The 6406-nt window shown below is 40.4% G+C and overlaps 1 non-coding gene across 1 annotated transcript; it reads left to right on the top strand.

Annotated features, from left to right (window-relative positions):
* Window positions 1–4866: 4866 nt before the first annotated feature.
* LOC128572168 (U6 spliceosomal RNA) lies at window positions 4867–4973 on the top strand. The gene has a single exon (XR_008376080.1). It is a non-coding gene; the product is annotated as a U6 spliceosomal RNA (small nuclear RNA).
* The last annotated feature ends 1433 nt before the right edge of the window (window positions 4974–6406 follow it).

Below are 6406 nucleotides of genomic sequence, written 5' to 3'. Positions count from 1 at the left end.
GCTCCAGCTCAGGAATGGGTGTGACAGGTGAGGGGGAGTCCACTGGGACCAGTGCAGGTTCCTGGCTGGAAAGCACCCGTCTCTCATGTTGGGTCTCTAAAGAGAGAGCACAGTACTCTCACCCCCAGATCCAGACTTAGCCGCTTGTAAAGTTCCCACTTCCTTCTCCTGGGCTGGCCGACCCAGCTCAGATGCTAATTGCTCCTTCTCACCCACAGCGAGGGTGTGTTTCCTCAGCTGTCCCACTTTGAGAAAAGCTCTGGGTTCTAGCACCTCATTTTGCTCTGGCAGAGAGAATGGAATCTGTGTTTCCAATCCCACCATTTCCACATTCAAGCCCTGCTGCCCAGCACAGAATGACAGCCGATCTAAATTAAAAAAAAAAAAAAAAAAAAAATCTATCCCCAACGACAGGGTTATTTTCTACTTCTCCTCCTTGAGGTAAGAGAACCCTGGACAGCATACCGTACGTAGCACAACAAGGTCCTTAAAAAAACCTGCACCCTCTCTTTCTCCACACCCATCAAGGGGAGATAAAAAACAAACAGAATTTTAAGGAGTTTTCTAAATGCTAAGTAGCTGTCTGAGCTTGGACGAGTCACAACTTGTGGGTCTTTGCTTTCCCCAGCCATAGAAATGAAAAGATCATGCGGAATGATCTCGAAGGTCCCATTCAATTCTGTGTGGATCCCATATGTTCTTAGGCCTTAGTGGGTTTGCAATCTGTTTGAAGTAGAAGACTAACCATCCTGAAAAAACAGCAAACATTACTAGGAAAAAATACAATTATGTGTTCAATTACGTGGTACAGATTCTGAGTGTTCTAAGAATTCAGGGCACAGTAGTTTCTGAGACGGGAGAAACCACTCCGGGTATTTTGGAGAAGCCGTGGTTTTAGCTGGGTCTTAAACATGATTTATTAGCTCTATAATTTCAAAATCCACCGGGACGGTGGCCAATTTTCAGGGCAGGAACTGTGTCTTCTTAATTGTTGTACTTTCCTCTCCCCAGAGCTCCGTGTCTATACCATTGGATTTAACTCCACTCTGTCTTACCCTGTTTACTGTGGGCCCGTGTGTGCCGGTCCAGCTACACTGTGAGTTCTTTGACAGCCAGGTCTCTGTGTTACTTGTCTGTATCCAGCCTCATCAATTTTGTGGTTCAACACAAGAGTAAAATCATACTCTTCATGACACACCCCTTTCCACACTGAGTGATCATGGTAGGTCTCAAAACGAAAGAATTTGTTTAAGGAGAAATCTGTCTAGGAGAGGGGAGGATGGCGCTGGGGGGATGTTCGTGTAGTACGTATGTACCACATAAAAGTATTTATGGTTATACTTTGGTATATATGTGTGTGTATCAGGGGCTGATTGCTAAGGCTAAAGTTTCTGAATTGTTTTGTTTTATCTTGTCTGTCTTCAGACAAATGCTCTACTACCTCCTACCATATTTGATGTCTTTTAAAATATTTCACTGAGTCTATATCTTGGGTACCTTATATGCAGGTCCTGAGAAAATTATAGTCTAGTGGTAACTGAGTCTGCATCCCTCCTCCAGCCTCCAGTTTGGAGCTTGGCATAAAGTGGTGCTTTGTAAAATATCTACTTCTTCATCTATTTAATTTTCCCTTTAGTTTATTTTTCTTCAGGTCATTAAAATGTTATTAAATTACTGTAGTGTCAAATTTCAGAGCATAGTTAATTCTAATGTAGCAGTTGGCTGGGGCTAGAGGTCCCACTGAACCTGGACATGCCTGAACAATGTGACATTGGGGCCTCTTAGGAACTTGAGCTTGGAACTTGAGATTAGGGTGGGTGCAGAGTATTGGCAGGAAAGGTGTGGTAGAGTGTGTTAATGGCCACAGATAGTTATCTCTTCCTGAAATTGTACCCTTTGCCATGTGACTTTGCAGTTTCAGTAAAGAGGTAACTTCTATTTTCCCCTTGTCTCTGCCCTTAAATTCGGGCTGGCCTTGTGACTTGCCTTGGCCAATTGAACACAATAGAAGTAACCCAGTTGTGTGTACTTTCATATTAATCTAAAACAAAACAAAACAAAAAAAAGAATGGTCTGGGTCCAGGTCTCAGCTCCAGGAGGGCTGGTGTGTTTCCATTTGTTCTGTTCTTGTCTCTGCTGTGGCCATGAGCACATGTCTGGGAAAGCCAGTGGGAAGCACAGCGAACTTTCCCCAGCATCCCAGCTGAGGCCAGACTAAGCATGGACCCCAAATGTGTGAGTAAAACCAGCCCAGCCCATGTCAGCTGAACCCAGGAGACATGCAAACCAAAGAAAATGCCCACTGCTGCCCCACTGAGGTTCTGAGTTACCAGAGCTGTTGGTGACAGACATCAGACCATCTCTGTGGCTGTAGGAGGTGGGACTCGTGTTCAGCTGGAGCTCCTGGGGTCGCTGCTCACACACCAGGTCTGGGGAGTTGCCAGACTTTCTATTCTTCAGGCTCTCTGGTCCTCTCCACCTGCTATTAGGAAGGAGAGCTGACCTCTGTGGGACTGAAAATCAAGAAGTTCCTGGGCAAGTGGAGGGTACAAACTCCTCAACATTGAGATTCTGCACTTACTGCTGAAAGGGACAAGGGGTTCTTTTTAGGGCTCAAGGGCTTAATTAAAAAAAAATGAGATAGGCATGAGTACTTTTTTAAGTGGGCCATGCCAGTTACACTAAATATTTAGGTAACTTGGGGGGAAATAAAATAAAATCATACCATTTGAGATATGGAGGCAGTAGGATCTATTAAATAGATGGACTGATCTATTCATCAATGAAAAATATTTATTCGGCCACTACTATGTGCCATATTCTGTGGGGATCAGAATGACATCAGTGAAGAAAACACAAAACTTCCTCTACTCACAAAGCTTACGTTTGTGGCGAGACAGAAAATAAATTATATGAAATGTCAAAAGGTGACACGTGCTATTGGGAAGGGAAATATAGAGTAAGGGGCATGGAGAGTGCTATGGGGGAGGGATGGGGACAGTTTCAATTTAGAGTTGACATTGAAACAAAGACTTGAAGGTGAGGAAGTCAGAGATGTAAGGTGGAGATTGGTTAAGAGGCTACTGCAGGAATCTGGGTGACAAATGGTGGCCCAGACACTGTGCTGTGAGAGGGGCTGGATTCTTGGTATATATTAAAGCCACAGGGATCTGTTGCTGGGTAGGATGTGGAGAGAGAGAGAGAAAGAGAAAGAGAGAGAGAGACTGAATTCCAGAAGGGCTGACTTCCAGGCTTTGGGGCTGAAAACTAGAATGATGGAGTTGTCCTTCCCAACAAAAGTGGGAGGAAAAGAGTTTAGCAGAAAGTCTAGGAATCCTATTTTGAACGTTAAGGTTGAGCAATCTGCAAGATATTCAAGTAGAGATAGCCTATATTAAGTAATACTAGAATCAGTTTTCTGGATTCAGGGAAAAACAAAACCAAACAAAACTAGATTCTCCTTTTCAAAGTGTATGAGCATTCCCAGAGATCCATAGATTTCTGATTTTTCTAGAAGGTGGTGATTCTTAAACGTCTGCTGGCATACTTTTTTCTTTCTAAATTATTTCTACACTTGATTGTCCTAAACTTTTGCATGCACAGTGTAATTATTTCTCACCAGAATAAACCCAGTTATTTATTTCCAGATTTCAAATTTTGTGTGGTGACAAAAATTACCAATCAAAATTCCCTATGTCATGTCAAGCGCTAGGTAAGAATGGAGTTGAGAATCCTGGTATACCATCGAATTGCATATTTAGGATATTAATTTTTGATATCCCTAAGTTTGTTTTAGTCATCCAACAATCTTTAGTGAATAAATGCCTAAAGAGCCTGGCATTGTGCTAGTACCTGAGGGCCCAGAGAATTTTTTAAAGCCTTTTTGGCATTTTTAAGGAGCCTTCATAGAGGCAGCAGTGGACTTAAGGGAGGAGGCAAGGAACTGGTTAATAGAGTAAAATCTTCATTATGATATAATTGTAAGTTCAAGACTGAGAAATGGTTGCAGGAGCACTGGAGGGAAGCACTCTCTCTGTCCTTTATTCCACATGCAAATCCCATCTCTGGTTTTGTAGACAATTCCTTCCTTGATTTTTTAGTTCTTAGATTTAACCCTTCCTCTCCTCTCTACTACCCCACGAAGAGGTAGGTACTGGTCCTTCTCAGAAACAACAGGCAGAGACAGGTTATGCGATCAAATATTCACAGCTTTTGAGTTACCCACCCAGACAACAAAGCTTTAACCTTTCTTTTTTTTTTTTTTTCAGTTCCACAGCTCGGGGCCAGGTGACTTTGAGCCACTTCCTTGGCCCATGCATGGCTCCTTAAACTAGAAAGGGCAGGTGGTTATAAGAGTGATGTAGGTTTGAGGGGAGGATCAGATGAGATAATCCAGGTAAAGCATTTAGCCCAGTGCTTGGCACAAAATAGGTACAAAATACACCGTATACATTTTATCTTTTGATTTCTGTCTTTGATTTTGCAATTTAAATTTCTATGAGTCTAGAGCCTAGGCTGTTCCTGTGAAACAAGACAGCACTATAGGAATGTGTCTTAAGTTTCCCTCAGACCTTGGCACTGTGATTCTATGTACTTTGTGTGAGCAAACAGGATGTCTAGATGTTTTATGAAATGTCCACTAGGTGGCAACATATTGTCATATTTCCTGTCAAACTTGTAATAGGGATCCTGAGACTGCATTCCCCTCATCTGACACTTAGAATGTCATCACCAAACAAAACTAAACTCACTAAAGTAATTATTTAAACTACAAAAGCTCCAGTTAGTGAGGTTTTGTTTAAAAATAATATATTTGTTATTCATAGGTTTGATCATTTATCCTTGTATTAGAAGAGCAATATGATATTGCTTGCTTCGGCAGCACATATACTAAAATTAGAATGATACAGGGAGAATTAGCATGGCCCCTGCACAAGAATGACACACAAATTCGTGAAGCATTCCATATGAAAAAAAAAAAGAGAGAGAAATATGATGCTAAATATTACACTTTGGATTTGTCAGTTTCCAACATTTGGTTTTTAAATGTTTCTGTTTTAACTTACTGGTTACTTAACAAAGAATGAAGGATTTAGGAAATATTCCTTACCCAGAATTCATAAAATTTCAGTGCATACTTTTTGTTTCTTTAGCATGATATTAACAACTTAGGGATAGAAATGTTTTTTCTTCTTACAACTTTTATATTCTTAGATCAAAGTATTGATGCAGACAAAAAAGTCAGCAACAGCACATGGGACACCAACCTTGTGTTCCATAAGGATGGACTTTTCCACAAATATCAAAATAATCTTTCTAAAATGAACATCTATCTTTACTATTGCTAGTCCTTTATAGTGTGTTTATTTGGAGAGGCATAAACAAGAAACGAGGGAGGAAAAAGTCAATGAGTAGGACATAAAAGGAGGCTTTGTGATGTAGCTATTAATGAGACAACAAGAGGAAACAAAAATAAGAATTTATAGATGAGGAAGAGAGGTGAGAAGAACGTGTTTCCGTAATATGGGTTGGGGTGCCCTGAAGAATTCCACCTGGAAGAGGGGCTTATATGTGAAGCACAATTAGATAATAAAACCATTATAGAGAGATAAGAAATATTTGTATGATGAAATTTTATGTTGTCTTATATAATAAATATTTTAGTACATTATTGAGAAGTCTTTGAGAAAGCCTTCCTGTGACACATTTTATTGCTTACTTATGTAAGAGTAGGAACATATGACTCAGGGATGACAAGAGATGCAGAGACTTGAAGATCAAGTGCAGGTGTTAAAGTAAAAAACACCCAGGCACAAGCTAACCAGAGGGTCAGATAACTACAGGCAAGAACTGGCTTTGACTGGCTTGTGATCTATCTCTGTCACCTCACATGAACTCTGGCTAATTATACACTTGATCTTAGCCAAAAGGCTGAGAAGCAATGTCTGGCTAATTATAATATCACTCAAATTATGGTGTTAAAATTTCTGCATCCTTGAAATCACCATGGCACTTCCAAGACAACCATATAAAGTATGAAAATGACAGGGAACCCAATTCCAGGAATTACTACCCAAATTCTTAGTAAAAGTCAATACATTAACCTTGAATATTCCTCCCCTCAATGAGTAAGAGTTCAATAGATCAAAATCCACTTCCTCCTACTGTGGTTGTTCACTTTCCAGCTTGTGTGCACTCTCTCTGTGTATACTTTTGCTTTCAATAAAAGCTATTGCTTGCTTGGCTTACATGGTGCATCCTGAAATTCTTTTATCTCTACTGCTCACCAAGTACCTGTAAAAACCTCTAATATGGGGCCAATAGCACTAACATTTACTGAAAAGCATAAAAGAGAGGGAGAAATAACTGATATTAACAATTAATTTTTCAGAACAAGTGTTATCTA

The sequence above is a fragment of the Nycticebus coucang genome, chromosome 19 (assembly GCF_027406575.1).
Source record: "Nycticebus coucang isolate mNycCou1 chromosome 19, mNycCou1.pri, whole genome shotgun sequence".
Classification (NCBI taxonomy): domain Eukaryota; kingdom Metazoa; phylum Chordata; class Mammalia; order Primates; family Lorisidae; genus Nycticebus; species Nycticebus coucang.
The sequence above is the reverse complement of the archived record's forward strand: the minus strand, read 5'-3'. Positions and strand labels throughout refer to the sequence as shown.